This window comes from Nuphar pumila, chromosome 10 (genome assembly GCF_984573655.1).
Source record: "Nuphar pumila chromosome 10, dmNupPumi1.hap1.1, whole genome shotgun sequence".
NCBI classification, from domain to species: domain Eukaryota; kingdom Viridiplantae; phylum Streptophyta; class Magnoliopsida; order Nymphaeales; family Nymphaeaceae; genus Nuphar; species Nuphar pumila.
This window is the reverse complement of record NC_143258.1, coordinates 91,451,316-91,474,750: the sequence shown is the minus strand read 5'-3', so window position 1 is coordinate 91,474,750 and position 23,435 is coordinate 91,451,316. Positions and strand designations below refer to the sequence as shown.

Here is a 23,435-nt window from a genome sequence, read left to right as displayed (position 1 = left end):
AAGAACCAATAACTGGTGAAGTGTTCATATTACTCCCAAACCCGAACACGCGACCTTTTTTTGGTTCACCTGCTGCAGTCACCCATGCTGTAGGATCAAATGATGGATGCTGAGTAGCGTCTTCGCCATATCGCTCTACCATCTGTTGCTCATATGCCTCCTACAAAATAATGTTTAAAGTATTCATTAATAATTAATGATAACATTATGATAACTTGCATATATATTGCAATGATTATTAATAGAATTAATACATACCGTTGTCGTTCTTGCCTTCTCTGATACGAAGACTCCCGTGGTCTTCCGTTTATGTGTTTCTACAAACACATCCTTATATGGTACACTGCCTCCTTTTTCTGTTTCCTGCAAAGTTAAATGACAAAAGATTTAGTACACAAGTTTGCAACAATACTTATAAAATTAATATTATATATTGATGAGTTACCATTTTCTTTAGGTGGCTCCCAAATGTCTTAGATCCACCTGTGTGTAGATAGGCTTCGGGCATCTTCGATCGATTTTGTGAAGCCTTCGCAGAGCGATTTTTAAATGCATCTCCCGCCCACTTATCGCACATTTCATCCCAGTAATCTCTCCTGATAGTAATAGGACCATGGCCCTTCCACAGTAATGGATCATCTACTACGCCAGATGTTTTTTTTGCTGCAGTCTTCATAGTGTGCAGCATGTCTACAAATCGATTGGCAGCCACCTTCTGCCACACCTTCCTTGCATCATTTTCTTCCACCGTAGTTGCAAAGCGATTCGAAGCCTACAAATATTTTCAGAAAGTTAGTAGACATTGCTTAAATAAATTAAATATGAAACACATTAACTATGAGGAACAACTGTATACCATGAATGAGGACCACAATCTGTCTAACACCTCCTTTGGGTACTCTTTCCATTGAGCAACTGGTCCTGGTAGATGTTGAAGAAGTGAATTCCTAATCTCCCGTACTACTTCTTGTGGCTCAAACCTCGTGCTGCACATGAATTGTTACACAGTAAATATCAATATAAAATATTTAAAAGATATGCAATAATTTAAAACAAAATACTTACGGTCGATTATCGATATACACTATTTGAATGAGTCTTCTTGTGCCAGCCTGAGAAGACCCTGTTTCCTGTGTTGGCTGTTGACTTGTGTGATCAACTGGTGTAGGTGGGTCGTGTACAGGCGCAATATCATCTGTAAAAAAATACATTAGAAATTCTCAGAATGTGCATTTGAACTAATCAAGCATCTAATTAGTTATATGATATACCTATCACAGGAGCCCGTGAAGATGAAGGCTGAGCCTGACTACTACTGGATGAGCGACCACTATAACCTCCACGAACCATATTCTAACAAATAACATATGTCATAAAATACATTCAAATAATTCACATCAAGTATTACAATGCAAACAAGTCATTCACATCAAGCATTGCAATGCATTCAAATAATTCAAATCATTGGCATCAAGTATTGCACTAATTCAAATCATTCGTTAATTGCATAAATTATAATACATTCAGATAATTCAAATAATTCACATCAAGTATTATAATGCATTCGAATCATTCGTATCAAGCATTGCAATGCATTCAAATAATTTAAATTATTGGCATCAAGTATTGCACTAATTCAAATCATTCGTTAATTGCATAAATTATAATACATTCAGATAATTGAAATCATTCACATCAAGTATTACAATGCAATCAAGTCATTCACATCAAGCATTGCAATGCATTCAAATAATTCAAATCATTGGCATCAAGTATTGCACTAATTCAAATCATTCGTTAATTGCATAAATTATAATACATTCAGATAATTGAAATCATTCACATCAAGTATTACAATGCATTCGAATCATTCGTATCAAGTATTACAATACATTCAAATAAAATTTATGATCATTCACACCAAGTATTGCAATACAACTCACATCAAGTATTACAATGCATTTAAATAGAGGTTTGTAGTATAAGATTTTGCTCACTAGCTTGAGAATTCTTCCTCGTCACTAGTTTGACTTTCTTCTTCTTCTTCTTCTTCTTCATTGTTTGCCCATCCACTTGGTACATCATTTGGATCACATTTCTCTATGAATGTTTCATCGGCCAATGGAGATATGACATGCATATCATGCGCAACATCGTGACCATAAGCGAAGTCATAGACATCATCTGATTGATAGTAATCACTTTCTTCAGCTAACTCATCTTTCTGTAACTGATCATACTCGGGGTATAGTTTGGATTTCACCTTGCAAACTGCCCACCATTCATTTCTATCTGATTTTTTTATACTCAGATATGAAGTATAATAAACTTGTTGAGCCTGCGAGGCTAATATGAATGGTTCATATGTTCCAAACCTGGATTTATGATTCACCTCCACAATGCCTGAAGCTTTGTCGAGTCTTGTTGCAGTTGGATCAAACCAATGACACTTGAATATCGTAACCCTGTTATTCATGCCTAAGTAAGTCAACTCCATTATTTCCTCTATAACACCGTAGTAATCATGTTCATTTTCACCGTAGATGCTACCCTTGACACACACCCCACTATTTATCGTTGATTTGTTTATACCGTAGTCTTTTGTATGGAATCGATAACCATTTACGATATACCCGTTGTAGCATTGCACAACTTTGGTCGGACCATTTTCTAAATCACATATTCCTTGATCTTTAACATCACCATTGCGAACCTACGCACCAATATAAACAATGATTGTGATCACGATCAATTAAGTAACTTAGTGTTGTTTATAAGTACAAAATTTATGTTAGCTTCTTTACCAACTGTTTCAACCACTCCACAAACTTAGTTTCATGTTCTTTTTGTACTTCTGCATCAGTGAGATATGAAACTTCGTTTTGCAACTCCAGATCAAATCGTCTGCAAACCACAAATACTTATATTACCGAGCCATGTATCCATATATAGAACATAAAAGGATTTACAATTGAGTTGCATATACATATACTTACTCGATGTATGGGTCGATCGCTGAGCAATTAAAAAGAATATAGATGTGTGCTGCATCTTGCTCTCGATCTGTCAATAGCCTTGATCGGCAACTACCAAATGCATGCCCAAGTGGTTGAAATATCGACAGCTTGTCAGCTACAGTTACTTGTTCTCCATCATCGTTACGGGGCGGGCATGTGTAACGTGTTGGAATATGAGGTTCGAAGTACATAGATGAGAAATTTGAAATCTCTTCTAAAGTGTACGCCTCACAAATAGAGCCTTCTACTCTTGCTTTATTACGAACCTTTTTTTTTAGGTCGAACATGCATCTGACAAGAATATACATTTCAAATTTTAAATATCTGCCACTAAAGAGACAAATATAAAAAAACATATACCTTTCAAATGGGTACATCCATCGATATTGCACACGGCCACCAACCCTTAGTTCATATGGCAGATGTATGATCAAATGTTCCATAACATCGAAAAATGCTGGCGGAAATATCTTTTCTAACAGACAAACAGTGGCGATGACAGAGTCCTCGAGATTCTTTACATCTGATACAACGACCTCCCGTGCGCACAATGTTCTGAAAAATCCGCTCAACTCAGACAATAGCCCCCATATAGGTTTGTCTAACATATCATGGAATGCTAGGGGTATCAATCGTTGCATAAAGATATGACAATCATAGCTCTTCAACCCATATAACTGTCCATCGTCAATCTTCACAGCCCGAGCAATGTTAGAGACATATCCATCTGGAAATCTCAGTTGTCTCAACCATTGACATACATGTTTTATTTGATCAGGTCCGAGCACGTACTTCGTCTTTGGTTTCAGTACTTTGCCATTATACTCTTTGAGTTCCAATTCTGGTCTTTTACATATTAATTTTAAATCCATACGGGCCTTCAGATTATCCTTCGTTTTTCCTTTAATATTCATTACTGTATTGAACACATTATCAAACACATTTTTCTCTACATGCATCACATCCAAATTATGTCGTATCAATAGGGTCGGCCAATACGGTAGTTCTCAAAAAATAGATTTTTTCGTCCAATTGTGATCCTTCCCAAATCCACGAAAGGGTGTAGGACTGCGGGCATCTGTTAATACATCTGGAAAGTATCACAATCTTCTTAGAATCTCTATGCCAGACAATCTTGAGGATGGACCTTCCGTTTCAGTTGTGCCTGCTTTAAATGCATTCTTTTGACGTCGGAACGGATGATCGCTGGGTAGAAATCGACGATGACAATCAAATCAACAAGGCTTCCTTCCATGCCTCAATCTAAAAGCTTTGGAATCCTCCATGCAGTACGGACAAGCCAACCTCCCATGTGTGCTCCAACCAGATAACATACCATATGCAGGGAAGTCACTGATTGTCCATAGAACAGCGGCCTTCATGTTGAAATTTTGTTTTTTGTGGGCATCATACGTGGTAACACCGTCATCCCACAGTACTTTTAATTCATCAATCAATGGCCTTAGATATACATCAAGATTTTGGCCAGGTGAGGTCGGACCAGGGATCAACAGAGACAAGAAAAGATTTGGACGTTTCATACACTAGCTTGGTGGAAGGTTGTATGGAGTTACAAATACTGGCCAGCATGAGTATGGAGTTGATCTACCCCCAAATGGATTAAATTCATCTGTACATAGACCGAGTCTAACATTTCGCACTTCCATTGCGAAGTTCTGATGAATACGATCAAAGTGCCTCCAAGCTTCAGCGTCAACAGGATGCGTGATCTTGTTTTCATCGTGTCGAACTTTATTTGCATGTCATCTCATGTGTTTAGCTGTCTTTGAAGACATATACAATCGCTGCAATCTAGGAGTGATAGGAAAGTAGCGGAGCGACTTGTATGAAACTTCCTTTGATCTCGTGCTACCATTGCCTCTTGTCTTTGGCTTGAACCAAGGATGCCCACATGACGGGCATGATATGTCGTTTTCCTGCTCCTTGAAATACAACATGCAGTGATTTGGACAAGCATCAATCTTTTTGTAACCCATACCTAGAGCGTTGACCATAACTTTCGCACGATAGAAATTTTGTGGCAATTTCTCATCTTTAGGCAACATACTCTTCACAATCATGCACAAACGGTCAAAACATGATTGACTCAAATTATACTCGGACTTCAAATTCATTAGTTGAAGAACTGCATACAAGATAGTGTGACTCTCACAACCGTTCCAAAGTGGCTCATCAACATCTCTAAGTAAATCATAAAATCTACTAGCTGCATCGTTTGGTGATTCTTCATCTACGGCAGTTCTTACATCACTAGAACTCATAGCAGAACCCAGTTCTGTTCCTGCAGCATCAAATATCAAATCCGTATATGGATTATCGTGCACCACATTCACCCGTGTATCAAAATCGTTTCTAAATTCTTCTCCATGAAACGTCCAGTTCTGATAATCACTCACAAAACCCTTCCTGTATAGGTGATGTCTAACGCCATGAGGTTCTACAAATCGATTATTCTTACAAATCTTGCAGGGACACCTAATCCGACCTGTGGGATCTACCGTACTGACACTTGCCGTTGCAAATTCAATAAAACTGTCGACACCATCCATATATTCATGCGATAACTCATTGTCCACTATCCTACGGTACATCCATTCACGGTTTGCAGTCATTCTGTCGTATGATGTTACGAATAGTATCCTAACCAGTTAAAAGAGAACCATCAAAATGCTATGATGAAGAAAATATCAAATTTATCATGCAATATATGATGTCATACAATCACAAGAATTATGATGCATGCATTGATAACTTAATATTTTCATGTGCAAACTATTCATGACACGATACATTCATTTGAAGCATGCTTTCAGTATACAATTTCACATGGAAGACATAATCAAATTGAAAGTAACTACATGTAAGCATGGATACAATCACATCAAACATTGTAATACATCAAAATAATTCATATCAAACAAATGTCAAACATGTACCTGCAGCAAACACACTTCAATATCCCACTAACTACTACCATGCATAACATCGACTCCGTACTCAAAAAATAAGAACACTTCCATATTCATACATTAAAATCATGCTCAGCATGATCTTCGAACTCCAACAAAGCAGTCCTAGATATCAACAACTAAGTGAGTGTGTGAACAATAAAGTGTTACATTCAATAAATTAAATAACATGTGATGCGCTTGCCTCACTTACTCACCACGGGTATTTACCCGATTTGCATTGTTTTTGTCACTTACTTACCACGGGTGGCAGGGCACAAGCGAGTTCCGTTGAGAAATCTGCACAAAAAAACAATTTTTTAAAATGAAGTCACCACGGAAAAAAAACTGTTCTGACAAGGGGTCGACTCCCTGCCCGGGTCGACCCCCTACCGGAAAGGCAAGGGGCAAGGGACCTCTGCCGAAAAATGCAGGGGGTTAGCCCTCTGCAAGAAACGCAGGGGGTTAACCTCCTTCCGGAAAATGCGGGGGTTAACCCTCTGCCGGAAAACGCGGGGGTTAACCCCCTCCGTTTTCCGGAAGGGGGTTAACCCCCTGCCAGAAACGGGAGGAGGTTAACCCCCTGCCGGAAATGGCAGGGAGTGGTTAACCCCCTGCGTGAAAATGGGGGTTAACCCCCTGCGTGAAAATAGGGGGTTAACCCCCTGCGTGAACCGGAAGGGGGTTAACCCCCTGCCGGAAACGGCAGGGGGTTAACCCCTTACGTCAAAACGGGGGTTAACCCCCTGCCGGAAACGACAGGGGGTTAACCCCCTGTGTGAACCGGGAGGGTGTTAACCCCCTGCCAGAAACGGCAGGGGGTTAACCCCCTGCGTGAAAATGGGGGTTAACCCCCTGCCGGAAACGGCAGGGGGTTAACCCCCTGTGTGAACCGGGAGGGGGTTAACCCCCTGCCAGAAACGGCAGGGGGTTAACCCCCTGCGTGAAAACGGGGGTTAACCCCCTGCCGGAAATGGCAGGGGGTTAACCCCCTGTGTGAACCGGGAGGGGGTTAACCCCCTGCCAGAAATGGCAGGAGGTTAACCCCCTGCGTGAAAATGGGGGTTAACCCCCTGCGTGAACCGGGAGGGGGAGGGCGTTACCTTTCTCCGGGCGGCGAACGGTGGGACCGGCGAACGGCGGGACCGGCGAACGGAGGGACCCGCGAACGGCGGGAGCGGGACCCGCGAACGGTGAACGACGGGAGCGTGACCGGTGCAGGAGCAGCGAAAGAAGAAAAGGAAAACCTGGTTGGGATTAGGGTTATTCGAAAGTTAGCGACGGCTTAGCGACGGATTAATTCCGTCGCTAAGCCAACGTAAAATCAAATTCGCGAAAATAGCGACGGATTATATTCTGTCGCCACATCCGTCGCTAGTTAGCGATGGACTAGTTTCCGTCGCTAACGTCGTCGGTAAATGTTGCGATCGTACCGACAAAACAATCCGTCGCAACATCCGTCGCTAATTAGCGACGGACTAGGCGACAGACTATCTTCCGTCGCTACTTTCATAAGATTCAGTGATAATAGCGACGAATATTTGTCGTTCGTCAATCCGTCGCTAACTAGCGACGGAATCTTTCTGTCGCTAACGTCCGTCGCTAACAACGTATTTTCTTGTAGTGTTCATTTGTATGATTTTTCACACAATCTTTTCAAGGATTTTCTTAGCCAATCTTCTAATCCTGTAACGGGTTGATTTTGTGACACATCCATAAGAGAAATCCTTTCAGCCCAAAAGACATACCTCTTGATATTAGTACACGTAACTCCATCTTTAGTGTAAACTATTATATGGACAATTACAACCTTTAAGAGAGAGGTGACCGTCCCAATGGTCCTCTTATCGCCACACGACCTTACAAGTACACCCAGCTTCAACCAAGTGGCAGAGAGACCTGACCCTTAGGTTTCGAACTCGTAAGTGACGTGCATGAGTTGCTCCTACCAAACGAGCAGAGCCCTTGTCTGCAACTGACCTAAGTTTTATTAAGAGGTTGCATATCTTGTTGGGCTGGGGCCTGGGTCACATCAAGTAAACCAATCAGGGCTATTTTTCCCAATCTACTAGGAATGGAGAGTGTGATGGGCCAAATTGCAAGGAATCTTGGTTTTCAAACACTAGTGTTGTTTTAGCTGTGGCTTGTTTGGGTACTCGATTCATTTCTTTGCTTATAAGACACAAACTCTTTCATAACTCTGATTTTTTTTTCTTGGTAACTCTCATTTGTGCTGTACTTTTGATTGGACATTGCTCAACTTCCAAAATCACCAATGCCACGTATTTCTTTAAAAAGATATCTAGATGTTAACTTGGTGTAGAGTTGGCTGTGAGTGCCAGAAACTTCAAAGTGACTCCAACACCACAGAAGGATCCAAACTTAGCATAAAAGGAATGCTCAAAAGCTACAAATACCCTTTTGGATTTCTCTACTGAAGGAACCATTATATCCTACTTTTTTCTATACCAAGAGCACTAGATTACCTTCATCATCCAGAAAGGTCCTCCATAGAGAAAAAGAAAAAGAAAAAGATCCTGATGACCTATAAATGAATCATGCTGCAGTTTGTTGTTTAATCCAAAAAACTATACTTTTCTATTCTTCATTAACAGGTTTCATGCCAAGGCGTGTCAGAATTGAATGCGCCTTTTGGATCCTAAGCAGTTCTATTATGTTGGCACTGGGCATGACCCAAACCCGGATTTCGGCACATTTGGGTGATGGGTTCAAATCTTATCACAAAGGCCTACCCCTGCTTATGCAGGCACCTTGGGCTTAGACGGATTCGCCCCAGTATGGCTCCTCCACATAGTTCTTCCTCATTGAGAATAGTACTCAAGATCCTTTGCTTTTGATTATATCTTACAAATCACTTAATCAACCGAGCTGATCCTGCTTTATTGATAAGCATAAACCATAATTTATTAGTTTCTAAGAAAGTGATTCTCGTTTTCTCAAAGAAGATAAAGACTTTTGGTCCAAGTTTGGCGTGAATTAGATGTGGTTCCTAATTTGCCTAAAAATCTTTCTAGCTCATTCTTGGGACTAGACTTGAGCTGATTTTGGTTATGGGTCAAAGACCATCAAAGTGCTATTTTGCAGAAGCAGGCCAAATTTGATTCATGGTGAGCCATTATTGAACTTATCAACTGAAGTGGGCTTCTTGGCCAAGCTAGTTAAGAACCCATCCACCATCGAGAGAGAGAGAGAGAGAGAGAGAGAGAGAGAGAGAGAGAGAGAGAGAGAGAGTTTTACAGGAAAGTTAACCAATTTCAATTCAATCAAGTTAATCAATTTCATTTCAATCAAGTAATTGTCAAAATTTATGCTGTTAACAGAATCAATGATACTAATGCTTCTATTGATAGAAGAAGCGTCATCAATTTCTTCCTCCAAATCACTAATTAGAGTCACTGAACTCTCTGACCCAAGTAAGTCGCTATCAACCTCCCCACTGCAAGTTGATGCCATGGCCGGTTCCTCCAAGGCCTCCTCGCCGGCAATGCTCGGCGACTGCGAATTCTCCTCCGCGTTCGTCCTCACGCATACCCAATTCTCCCCCCATGACCAATTTGGTCCTCTAGCAGATGGAGCAAATAAGCCTTTCATTCTCTCAGCAGCAGCAGCAGGAGCAGGGGGAAGAACATCCGTGGAATTGCAGATCACAATTCCCGTTTGAGTGCTCTCATTTCCAAGAGAATCCCAAAGATCTCGATCTAGAATACTCTTGGGCGAGTCTGAAAACGGCTTCCCATCAACCACCGCCCCCTTAAATTCTTTGACAAAAGGGTGCTGGAGCAGCTGTTCTGCCATCCATCTCTCCGCCGGATTCCGGAAGAAACACTTACTGAGGAAATCCTTACCTTCCTCCGATAAATTCTCAGGCATCTCCGGCAATTCGTTCGAACATCCGATCCGATAGAGCGCCGAAATCGGGTCCGTGATCCCCACCCACGGCGGCCGCCCCGTCGCCATCTCCACCACCGTGCAGCCGAGCGCCCACACGTCTGCCGCATACCCCTGACTCTGCCCCCTGGCCACCTCCGGCGCCATGAACAAAGGCGTGCCGGCCAATCCGCCAGCGCCGGCCCGCACCGCGCACCCGAGATCGCCGATCCTTACCTCGCCGTCCTTTCGGACTAAAAGGTTGCTCCCCTTGATGTCACAGTGCACGATCCCAATCCTGTGGAGGTAGCAGAGTCCCTGCAGAACCGAGCGCGTGTGCCGCCTGATCTCTGGCTCCAGAAGGCGGCCGCCTCGCCGCCTGATCTCGTCGCAGAGATTCCCGCCGGGGAAGTACTCCATGAAGAGGTTGTAGAACCGGCTGCCGCCCTCGCAGCTGACATCGGCGCCGAGACAGCGGACCACATATGGGGAAGAAAGAGCTGAAAGAATGGAATGCTCGCGGCGCAGCTGGGATGAGGCAGAGAGCTCGGCGGATTTCACCGCAAAGACGGCTCCGGAGTCGAGGAGGGTGGCGACGGAGACGGTGGCCGATGATCCCCGGCCTATGGTGGTTCCCCTGCTCCACCCTTCCATGGTGGTTCTCTTGTGTTTGTGCTGTTTTGGTTGTGTATGTGTTGAGAGGAGGTTGCCAATTGTGCTTGGCTTTTATAGAGTTGGGGGTGAGGTGAGAGGGTTTTGGTTGGGGCATGGGGCCTCCACGTGTCATGCCCCTCGCTGAGTTGGCATCCGGCCCCACCTTGCTTCCAAGCGGCGTGTACGCCCTCGTGAGATGAACTCTGTGATCTGGCTTGCCATCAAAGCAGGACCGTGTTAGCATTTGGCTTTTGCTTTCGGCCTCTTTTGTGGGGCCCATGGGAGCGTGTCTCTCCTCCCCTCCCCTTTCAGCTTGGACGGTCCTGATGGCATCTTTTGCTTTTCTTGCAAGATCCATCTCCTATCGATCGGATCTCACCCCATTGTGTGCGCTTGATGGCACCCGATCTCAGATCCGAGGTGGCAGGGGCTCAGTTATGTCAAAAACCCGAGATGCCGTCAGACATCAGATCTCGGATTTTGCGAGACAAAAGGGAGAAAGGGTCGGATTGGATATCCGAATTGGAGAGATCAGATCCAAGCAGATCCCCTATATCGAACCGCCAAAATTAAGTTGGTGGTTGATCCGATGGTGGGTGTCAAGGAATTGGAGAAGGGAGTTACTTGGGTGATAGCTACTATTACAACGGTTTCTGTTATGCTTTTGCTTATTTAAGGGTAGGTTTTGAGACAACCATTTATCCAGAAAAAGTGGGATAAGATGGGAAGTGGTTGTGTTTTCCAAATTTTATCCTTGTTTAGTGTAGAAGCGGTTGTACCCAAGTGGCCCCTTCTAATTATGATTAGAGGTTGCAGTCTGACAACTTTCAGCCTTGCCAGGGGAGATGTAAATATATTATCTACCTTGTGAAAAAACACACCTAATAAACAGGAGATACATTGAGATATCTGTGCGTGGGGTTGTGTGTTGATGCAAAAGTATTAGCATTCAGTATTGATGCTTTAATTAATACCACAAAAAAGTCAAATTGGATCTCATGATGTGACATGCAACGAATCATGTATGTTGATGCAATGAACAAAGCAAACCTAGTGAACCTGGATCATCTGGACGGTCTGTATCACAAACAATGTCCACCCACCGATTATTAGTTAATGGTGCTGTAATTGCACATGCGCATGATCATCCACTTGCACAATTACGCCCCTCCATTCTTTGCACACCAGATGATCAACTTGCGCTTCTTTCATTCGTATCCGAATACCTGTGATGGGTCCACGCTAGTAACTCGTGCAAAAACCGTTTCGGGACCAACTCGTGATTATTCGGCGAGTCGATTCCCGATTTGCTTAACCGATTTAGTGTTTATATATATATATATATGTATTTAATCGAACAGTTTATGTGCACAGTGAGAGAGATGGGCATGAGGTGGGATTTGTTACGATGGCTTGGAAGATGATGAGGAAGGGGAAGGGTGGTTTGAAACGGCAAAGGGTGTGGAGTGTGGCTTGCAAAGGAGGACCAAGAGACTGTATCGGTAAAATAGAGAGGGCCGTAGGCCGACGCAAATGGGACAGGTCAAGTTTTGGTGGCGGAAGGTGCAACGACCTTTTGGGTTGGTGGACGGCGAATGAGGTTTGGTCACTCTGGTGGGCCATATAAGGAAGGGAATGGGGCCCACTACCCTGGCATCGGATCCGTTGCTTCATAGCCTACCACCGACTGCCACCCCGCTATCGATTTTTCACGCTTAAGGCAGGCATGAAAGCCTCTGTTTGGCAATTTCTAATTTTTTGGAATTGGGAAGTCACAAAAGTCGTAACCATCAGCGTTGGCTTCACACCAAGTCAAGTCAACAAATTCAAAATGACATAAATACGTTGACCTCGAGTTTCACTTTGGCCAATGCCTTGGGGGTTGAAGTCTGTGTTCACACACACTATAAGCTTGATGGATTGGTTGACCTTGGATAAGGTGGGTTCAAACTAATAAATTTTGTAGGTTCGATATCGATCGATGGACTCGGTGCGGGGAATTCAATCATGGTGATTGATTCAAGTGTAGACATTGGCTTTGACAACACTGTGAGCCAATTAGAACAAGTGGAACGATGAACGCCCACGACCCTTTCAAGAGTTGATCGGGTTGTTAGGTCGGCCGTTGAAGCTCGATATGCTGTTCGAACCTAGTAGTGGCTGACCTAACTCTCCATTAGACCAAGAGTGGTTGAGCAGCTCAACTTAGACCGCGTCCCATGATTTTTGAACCCCGATCAAGTGGTTGACTTTTATGTGGTTTGGGGGCGGTTGAGCAACCCCACCTTGAATAAGTAAAGTCAACTCAGACTAAAAAGTTTTTGGTTGTGGAGTCAGAGTTTTATGGGGGTGGGGATGCGTAGCAGGTCGTGTTAGTTCACGGCGAGAGAAAAATGAAGCCGTTAGTAACGTTTGTTCAATATAATAGGGACTTTCTTGCAGAGGAAAAAAAATATTGAGATAATATACTTAAATCTTTTTTTCTTTTTTTTTGAGAAAATATGAGGACGATATTGTATATTTTATAATTAACTTAAAAAACTAGACAAGATGAAATTATAAATAAAAACAACAAAAAAAGACAGAACTTATCTCGGTTAAAACCCCATAATATATTTACAGTAGGTGAGATTTCCAATTTTTTTCCCCACAATAACGGCGACATTTATGATGCCAGACCCGTTAAGTTTAGGGCTGGCAACTGAAAGAGTGAGGTGGGGGGTTAGCTGGCTTACCACAACGACCCTCTTGTATCCTCCACCATATTATCGTGTGCCACGTGGCCACCACCGACACCAATCTCTCTCTTTCTTTGATTATGAAAATAAAGGAATAAAAAAAGAGAGAAAAAACTTTTGTTATCATCCAAGCAAAGTTAGGGTGCACGCTTTGGATTCTCTTCTATGACGTGGAACCTGAAATCGATTGCCACGTGTAAAAAAATGCTAACCCAATGTACTGTCCACGCCTGACACGTTGGGCATTTTGTGGTTGACATGCTCATTGGTTCATTTTAGATCGTTGGATTGTATGGAGGTCCAATGGATCCAAAGGCTGGGATTCTCATATTCTTTAGAGGGGATATGCATTAATTCTCATATTCTTTGAGGCGTAGATTTATCCCCCAATCTCATGGCATGTTCACGCACTTCCATATGCAATGTATTTTTAACGAGCGTGAGTTGGCCACGTTTGACAAGGTACCAAAAGAATTAGTGGTTTCTAAATTAGAGGTGGTCCTAATATCCATAAATGGTTTAGGTTTTAGTTGGATCCATATTCCATAAGGACCCGGCGAACCAAGCAACAAAAAGACCTTAATTAATAACCGTTATGATAAAAGAAAAGCATTCCTATGTACAAACTACGTCACCGTACTCCTATGTATAAAAACCACAGAAAAGTAGAAAAAACAAGAAAGCAATGAGAAAAACTAGAAAAAATTGATTCACAAATTTAAGAAAAATAACGATTGTCCTCCATCATCAACCATTAGGAGAATCACCATAATGATTTACATGAAACATAATAAACCTTAAATTTAAATTAGATCTAAAATAGATTCATTAGATAATTAAGATCCAAATCTAAATAAAACCCTAACTAAAAGATGAATCCAAATCGATCTCTTGAACCCGGATTGCATGTTGCAAAGTTGGGCTACAGAGACATGAATCTCATACTCACTATCCTCTCTCTCACAAAACACTCGTCAAACACTAGATCTCAAATCCAGCTAGAAATCTGGCAATACCGGATTGCCTTATATTTGAGATCCGATGTAATCAAACTCACCCTAATTAAGTTGTCCAGTGGGCATGACTTAATCTATCAAAAAGATTAAGTGTGCACCCAAGTCAGCACTGGAGTTTTAAAGAATTTAGAATGGTATCTGCTAAAAGAGTACGTCAAGTAAATTACGTGAAGAAAATAATGATTTCAAGTTGATTACCAAAACGAAGGATCGATGACTAAGGGTAACTGACGTCACACACGAGCTTCAAAGAAACATGAAGAGGGGAAAGGGTCGGCTAGCCTACCACAATGTTTTGGATTTAGGTTAACTGATGATGATGATATATACATATCTTTTTTATGACGAGGAATCCTCTCCAAGAACTGGCCCACTTAATGGACCCCGCCCCTGGACCAGACAGACTATGGGTAGGGCCCAAGACCACCCCTGCCTTACGTCACCCACTTTCGATGATAATAAAGCATGTGGTGTTGCCGCATGGAGCACGTTAGTTAACGTGATTCCTATTCTTTCGCATAGAGAGAGAGAGAGAGAGAGAGAGTAATGAGTAGCAGCGAAATGATAGGCATGATAAATGAGTTATTCAATGTTTTTTTGTCTTATTTTTAAATTCTGACTGTACTGATGTGAACTATGTATTTGATTTTTATAGGGATCAGCTCTTGAAATGTTCAATTTTTGGCACATGGGTGAGTTTTTATAAGGTTCCAACAATCAATGGTCTAAAAATCTTTGTAAGGATGGGTTTTTATAAGGTTCAAAAAATCAACTGTTTAAAATCTTTATAAATTTTTTAGGCTCCAAATATCATTTTTTTTTTATCGAAAACGCATGATCCAAGTGTGAATTTCTCGTAAATCGACCATGCCCAAACATATTTATGGAGTTGGAACTATGAAAAAAATACTGAAGGTACAGAACAACCCATTTAGCAGGTATCAATGCACGTACCTCTCTCTCTCTCTCTCTCTCTCTCTATATATATATATATATATATATATATAATGTGTGGATCACATTGGATGCATAAAGCTACGTTGTTGATAATGATTGCAAAGGCCCATGATTTTTCCCCCCTCTATGTTTAGCTTCTTTTTTTTCTTTTTGCTGTATGTGTAAGTTTCTCAAGTAACTTATTAGGCATATATTTATCACATACTATGCTTAAATGATATTTTTTATTACCTTATATGTTTTGATCACCTGGAAACAAAATAGGTATCTTCTTTGCTTGCAGGTTTTTGTTTGTGAAAATTTCATGTAGAGACAAATATCTTGCCAGATGTCCCCTATGGACAAAAGTTTTTTAAAAGACATTTCAAGACCCACCTTTTCAAAGAAACACTCAAATAGTGAGCTCTGTCTGATTAACTCAGTCTTTTTTTTTTTCGGTTCATTACTAGAAGAAGCCGCGTTTGGCGATCCAAGACCTGGTTGCACTGGCTCAGCCTCCCATACTTACGATCGTCATCCAGAGGCAAAAAACTCTGAGGCTAGCACCCTCGCCCCAAGGGCCTATGTTGAGCGTTGGCTTGTGCAGACAGTGACGCCCGCAAGAATTGAGCCTTGTCCGAAAGTTATTTACACTAACATTTTTTAACTGCTCCCACCAGTGGATAACATAATAAGCCAAACTCATTTTTGATAACAAGGTTAAAATTAAGATATTTCGGGTGCATCTTAACCATGAAATTAAGTTCAGGCCTCTATTTGATAATTTCTTGTGAAGGGTGGATCTTGAAATGGCATTTTAAAGAACATGAGTGCTTTTGGTATATCAGGCAACTGATGTGTCTCTAAATAAAATTTTCCCTTTTAATTTCGATATAAGATAGAAAGCATCGTTGAACAATTATAGCTATAGGGCAACTATTGGTTGGTAGTGTACGTACATGAATTGCCAACAACTATTTGGTAGAGAACAATAGTACTTGTAATTAATATATTGCCAATGTCTCCGTAGTTAACTGAATAATCCAAAAAATTTTATGTGAACCACCTGCTTATTGAAAGGAGAGAGACAGAGAGAGCCCAAAGAAACACAACATTACCATTCATGAAGATCAACAAAATGTTGAACCCATGAACTAAACAAGAGCAAAAGCCAAAACAAACAAAAGAAAGCAGAAGAGAAAAAGAACATTAGAGAGACAAAACGAGCTCACGCAAGAGCTGCTGGCAAAAGAGGGGGAGCATCCATAGGAAGGAGCGGGCGATCACTAAAATGCATATGCAGGATCACATAAACATTCACCAAGATTTTATGCACCAGATTATGAATATTAAGCAAGAATTTGAAGAAAATAAGCATCGTTGCATGCCATCCAAACAAACCACCAAGAGGTAAGCAACCATATCAACCTTCACCTCGTGCTACGCTTAATACAAACCGAGCCCAAAATCAAATCGAGCGCAAAAGACTCCTCCTTAACAAACATTTTCAGATGCCTCCAAGTCCTGTTAAAAAGTTCCACAAATATTGGGCAAGACCAGAACAAGTGAAATGTAGATTCTTCCGCAGCTTGACAAAGCACGCACCAACTCAAGAGCTGAAGGCCCCACTTCTTTAAATTATTATGGGTCTGGATTCTATCATACAAAATTAACCAAGCCAGAACCCGAGAACGAGAGAGAGAGAGAGAGAGAGAGAGAGAGAGAGAGAGAGAGAGAGAGAGAGAGAGTCTTCCCCAACTTGACCATACATTCCGCTAGTGCTACAAAATTAACTTGAAAGGTAACAAACTTGTTTCTTTCATGGAAGCTTCCTGATAATTAAAGGAAAATAAATCGTTGATATATATATCATGTTGCAACTATTTGCAATGCTAGCCTCCAAAATGTGTACAGCAGCCTATAAACTCAAGTCAACATAAAAAAACCTAACTTGACCTGGTTGAAATTAATTGGGGAAGCTTCTATGCCCAACATTATTTTTATTTTGTATTCCTATCTAACCCTTTCTAGTGTACACTAACGTGAGGTTCTCAGGCCAAGTACTACAAATAATTTTAATCCTAACCTAACAATGTTATAAGGCTAGTTGATTGATATTTTATATTTGGTTATCTGTGTATGCCAAACCTAATGAGACATAAAATGTTTAGTGGAATATGTTGTCCACCAAACACGCGTGCCCCAATTCTTGCCTACATAAACCGTCCAAAATTCCTCAGGTTCTTGTAATGGATAAGCTCAACTTTTCTTTAACGTGTATGCAAGTTGGGTTTGGTGAAGACAAACCCAACTTGAATTGCAAATAGGGAAATTGCTAGTTTTAGCTCATGAAAGATTTTTCATGTTGCTTCGTGGAACTTCGACGCAGCCTGTGAGTATCAACGGATTGAACCAAACTCTATAAAGTCTAGGTATGGTGATAAATAAGAAGACCTGATTAAGACCCTGAACCTAAAAGTATGATTAATACATGGATCCGGGTATAGTTTGTGAAATTTTATACCAGACCTGGGCCCGACCTGAGTTTCGATTAAGACACACAATTTGTCAATCTAAAAATGATAAAAAAATACTATATTTCTCTTATGATGGATCTGATTAGACCCGGGTCCTCACCAACACTATACCCAAAAATCGGGGCTAGGTCTGGTTCCACCAAGGTCCGAACCAAACCCGACCCGTTGACACCCTGTGAGGTGTGGGGCCCAATAGCACAGCAGATATTATCTGCTAAGAAGCACAAACAGCACACGGTTTGGTGGCAACACGCTTTGGTGGCATTAAGGGGGATGGGACCCACTCCTCTGCATTTATCCGTTGCTTCGTACGTCAGCATGCTTAAGGCATGCATGGATGGAACCCACCATGTCAAGTCAACACATTCAAATGGCACACGTAAGTTGATCTGGTGGCTCATGACTTTGGGGATGTCAAATCTTTTGCATGTCATGCTTTCACAACCTTGCACTAAGCTTCAAAGCTTGATTGACTCTAGCTAAAGTGGGTCTGAGCTAATACATTTCGTAGGTTTGACCGATCGATTCGGAGCAAGAATTTCAATCTTGGTTCTTGGCATGGTCATGTATTCGACTTGACTTGTTTTGAGATGGGCAACTTGAAGATTTGACCAGGGCACAGTGCCAGTTTGAACCGGCTGAATTGGATGGACTGATACATAGTCTTGACTTGATCGGGTCATTAGGTGGCTTGTGAAAGCCTCGACTCTGGAAACGGGGCTCGATATGAATTTCGAGCCGAGCATGGCTGACCTACCCCTCCATTGAACCCCGAGTGGTTGAGCAGCTCAACTTAGACCGAGTCCCCGTTATTTTAATTTAAACACCTTCAAGGGGTCGACTTTTATGTGGTGTGGGCGGTTGACCAACCCCCAGCCAGTCTAAAGTCAAGTCAACCAGACTAAAAAAGTTTTTGGTTGTGGAGTTTGACTTTCATGTGGAGCAGCAGCTCGCGTTTGTGTTACGCGTTGCCATCATGGTCAACAATCTCGTTCTTGGAATTTCTCGGCAAAAAAAAAAACTGTAGTAAACTTAACTCTTATTTTTGGTATTTTGAGAAAAGGGCAGGGGAACTTCTTTTCATTTTTATAATTAAATTTAAAAAAAAACTAAGACCAATATTAAAATTCAAAGTAATAAAGACAACTAACGGTATCGGGTTCGTGTCACTGACTCACTATGGTAACCCTCATAAAATCATGATGGTTTCTTTATATATTGAAAAATTGGAAATAGGTGTTATTTTCGATTTTTCACGATAATAACGGCCACATTTATGATGCTGGTCACCTTTATGTTTACGGATGGCAATTTAGAGAGCGAGTGAGGTGGGTTAGCGGCCTTACCACAACGACCCTCTTCATCTCCACCTTATTATCGTGTGCCACGTGGACACCACCGACACCAAACTCTCTCTCTCTCTCTCTCTCTTAATTGTTTATAGTAAAAAAATAGCTGTTGTTATCATCCAAGAAAAGTTAGGGTGCACGCTTCTGGATTTCCTATTACGACGTGGATCCTGAAATCAATCGCCACGTGTAAGGAAATGGTGCTGACGTGATCCCAGTTTGCTATCCACGACAGCTGCCCACTGTGAGGCACGGTTGTGCGGGCATTCGAGGTGTCGCACTACGTGGTCCATTCTGCATCGTTGGATTGTTCGCGGCTGGGGATTCCAGCTAAATATGTGAAGAGGAATATGCTTGACCATAGCCTTCGAGGTATATACGTTTATTCCCCACGACATTGTTCACACACACCTCCAGACGCTCTGTTTTCTTAATTAAGGTCCAGACCCATTTATGTATTAGGTCAGCCTTGCGTTGGGCGGGGGCGATGATCTAGGCTGCCTGACGTCATATATACAAGCTTTTAATTAAGAGGTCAGCTGCTACTTTATTTCATGTTGGGGTTGGGGTATGATGACGATAGAGCATGCGTTGCGTGGATCACGTTGTTCATTCCCGTTCCTTCGCTGTAAGCCACGTGCTACCGACGTCTTCCATCAATCATCCTTCTTCTTGTCTGTTTCTTTACTTCCTCTCTCTTGACCATGTTACCCACCTTATATATATAAGGCATTCCCTAGTTTACGACGTTTACCAATTTATCTCAAACTCGTCTCTTTCATGGAAGCTTCTTCCTTCAAGCAAATTAAATCGTTTATCATATTGAAATGTTTACAACTATTTGTAATGCTAATCTCCAAAAAATGTGTCACATCGACTCTCTTTCTATTATGCTAAAGTTTTCGTAGCAGCCAAAAGACTCAATTCTGCATTAAAAAATCCTGACTTGACCGGGTATAATTGAGGAAACTTCTATGACCGACCCTATTTTAGTTTTGTATTCCTCTCCAACCCTTTCTAGTGTAAAACAAAGTGAAGTTCTTAGACAGCAAAGTCAATACAAATAATCTTTAATTCTCAACCTAGCAATGTTGTTATGCTAGTAGATTGATATTTTATATTATGGTTGTATATCTAAACCAACCCTAATCAGATATAAAATGTTTCCTGTGGAATATGTTGATTACCAAACACACATGCCCCCAATCTTGCCAACATTAAACCATGAAACATCTAGCTTTCAACCATTCAAAATTCCTTGTTTCATTTAAATGGACAAGTTCAGATTTTCTTAATATATATTGAAGTTGGGTTTGGTGAGCCAAACCCAACTTGAATTGGAAATAGGCTTTGCTAGTTGTACATGGTAAATTTTTTTCATGGAACTAGCCATTAGATCTTCTGTAGAATTTAAAAAAAAATAAAGATTGCTAAGTATAATGGTACATTTTTATAAGTCATTATCATCATCAACCAAATTTTTCTTAGGACTGACTCATATTCATAAGATATGGTTAGAGTTTCATGACCAGCTCAACTGATACCAACCTCTTCCTTTATCTGGGCTTGGAACTAGCATTAGTAGGAAAGCCCCTTTAGTAGTGAAGTTGGGATGGTTACAAGAGTTAGAGGTGGGCACCAGCCTGGTAGGCCCACAGATCGGCCTGACTATGGGCCAGGCTTGGGCCTTCATTTTAGACCCATCCTCGGCTGGAATTGGGCTTTTGACCCTGCCCCCACTATAGAAAAAAAAAAAAAGTCTATACAGACTGGCTCTTCTGTCAGTAATACTCTCTTTATCCATGAAAATCCTCGTTGCTAAAGGCTTCGTCCTTATTGGACTTAATTTACCGACAGAGAAAAGCTTCCACGTGTATTGAAACTAACATTACCGAGGGAACCAACGGGCTCCACTTGTCTGGTAGGAGCAGCTAGTGCACGTCACCTTGTGTTGGGAAGTTGCAGGTTCAAAACCCAATGGTATAGTTGTATAACTCGTAGGCGTCTGCCTAAAGCCAGCTTGCCCTTAAAAAAAAAAATTTACCGAGGGAAACCAACATTGGTACTAACTCCAATACTGACGGATAGCTCCATCGGTAATGGGCACGCTAAACTTAAAATGACCATTACCAAGGAAGCCTTTAAAATGGTCCTGCTAAACTTATAATCAACATTACCAAAGGAAAGCCTCTGTCGGTATTGAGCTGTTTTTTTTTAGTAAATTGCATGCTTGAAAATACCCATCCATGGGAAGGCACTTTCTTTTGAAAGAGATGCCCACTGGAGAAAGTGCTTCCATTTAGGGGGAGGTGTGGTTCTATTTTCATAAGAAAAGTGCGGGTGTTTCTTTCACCCCATGTGAGAATGAAGCCCTCTTAGTGTTTTTTTGGATGGTCAAGCTTCAACCTTGGGTTAAGCTGAAGTTACTCCACCATACGTATCAGGCTATAGTCACAGCTGCTTGCATCTCAAGCGATTTGATGTGATCTGAAATCATAATAATTCCAAATCGCAAGGTTGACAATCATGAGAAGTGAGCAAAAATGGCTCCAAAACTCACTGTTCCATTTTCTCACATTTCTTGCACATGAAAAATGAGGCAGATGACAATTGATCTTATTATCATTGTGGGGGAAAGGATTCTCGTTTGGGGCTAAGCAAATGGGACCTACATGTCACTCAACACTTGAAATCACATGGATGGTTTGTCTGCCCATATCCTACCTGAATGGACTGTGATGAATGCATTCATGGGGTGGATTTTGATTTGCTTAAATAAAGCCTGCACCTGTAAGATTCAGCTAGAGAGTATAGTACCGTAGAGTGTAGCCAATATTTTCCTTCTTTTCTAGACTATTACAATAATAACTGGTTATCGTCTGAGATACATTTTTTAAATAATAACTGGTCACTCGACTCACTCGTCTGAGACATCATGTAAGAAATGTTAGGAAACAACGCCTTGACATACCAATGGATCCAATAAACAAGCACATAAAAAACAAAAAAGAGAAAAACAGTCATACGAAAACAAGGATTTTATGTGGTTTGGCGAGAATTGCCTACGTCCACGATTGCACTGAGCATTCTTCTTTATTGATTGAGATACACAATATAGAGAAAAATGTCTTTAAATAGGAGTATACAAATTTTATATGAAATACTAGTGTTGCTGAATAAAACAAGGAGTCTAAGGTAAGATTACAGAACTACCTTCCAACAAAAAATCTTGTCAAAAAGCTAAGTTCAGTTGAAGCTTGAGTTTTAGCTTTGAAAATCCATAGTATCCTTTGAAAAGAGCTTAAGTGGTCTCTTGGGGCACGTTTGCTTGGCCCAAAATGAGAACCCTTTTCTCTCACAATGGTGAGAGAATAATTTTCATTTGCCTCATTTTTCACGTTTTCTCACATGCAAGCAAGTAAATGTGAGAAAATGGGGCAGCGAGATTCAAAGCCACATTTGGGGCCATTTTACTCGTCATTTGGAATCATATGCTTTCCAATCATATGAGATAGAATCACATGTGAATCAGCAAGCAAACGTGCCCTTAACAGTAAATCCAATGGTTCATTTGTTCAAACATAAGCTGTACACGAATATCTGCCCACCAGCGTGGATCTAGTTTGGCACAATGTTATGTTGCACACATTTCATGATCTAAATGGCCTAACACATTCACTATAATTTCTTTCCTCAAAGCCTGGGCATCTTGCAAGATTACAATTTGGCTCGACTCATCCTCCATGTCATCCCCATCATCATACCCCGGGGTATGGGATCTCATTCATGCAAGTTGTTTTAATCAAATCTGACCCCAGAGATTAATTCAGCGTGGTCAATTTGATCAGAATCAAGCCTTGTTTTTTTTTTTTTACAGTATGATTTTTAAAATCAACAAATTTTGACATTTTTTATAGTCATTTTTTTTGAGTCGCCAAAAAAATCCCAAACATAGGTTGGATTTTGGTAATTCAAGTGCAATGTTCACTAAATGAACAATGTAGATTACATTTATGGGGCTAGATTTGATTAAAACAACTTGCATCAATGACATCCCAAGATGGGGGATGATGATAAGGATGACAGGGGGATGAATGAAACCAAGTTGAGAAAATTGCCCTATTTCTCATGTCTCTTGGATACCACTTGAAAAGAGACTAACCCACAAAAAATAGACCATTCCTTCATTTTTTTCCCCTTTTCATAAGAACCTCAAATGTCCCCATATTTTGAGTTATTGCACTAAACCAAGTTGAGTGATCTACCATCAACAAAACAACCAGACTACCTGGCATCAAATTGTTGTAGATGTCAAGCTTTGGAGAAAAATA

General features: G+C 41.2%; 1 pseudogene across 1 annotated transcript; it reads right to left on the bottom strand.

Annotated features, from left to right (window-relative positions):
* Positions 1–9,109: 9,109 nt before the first annotated feature.
* LOC149827345 (mitogen-activated protein kinase kinase kinase 18 pseudogene) lies at positions 9,110–10,560 on the bottom strand (annotated as a pseudogene). Its single transcript, XR_016434668.1, has one exon. The product of XR_016434668.1 is annotated as a mitogen-activated protein kinase kinase kinase 18 pseudogene (transcript).
* Positions 10,561–23,435: the final 12,875 nt, after the last annotated feature.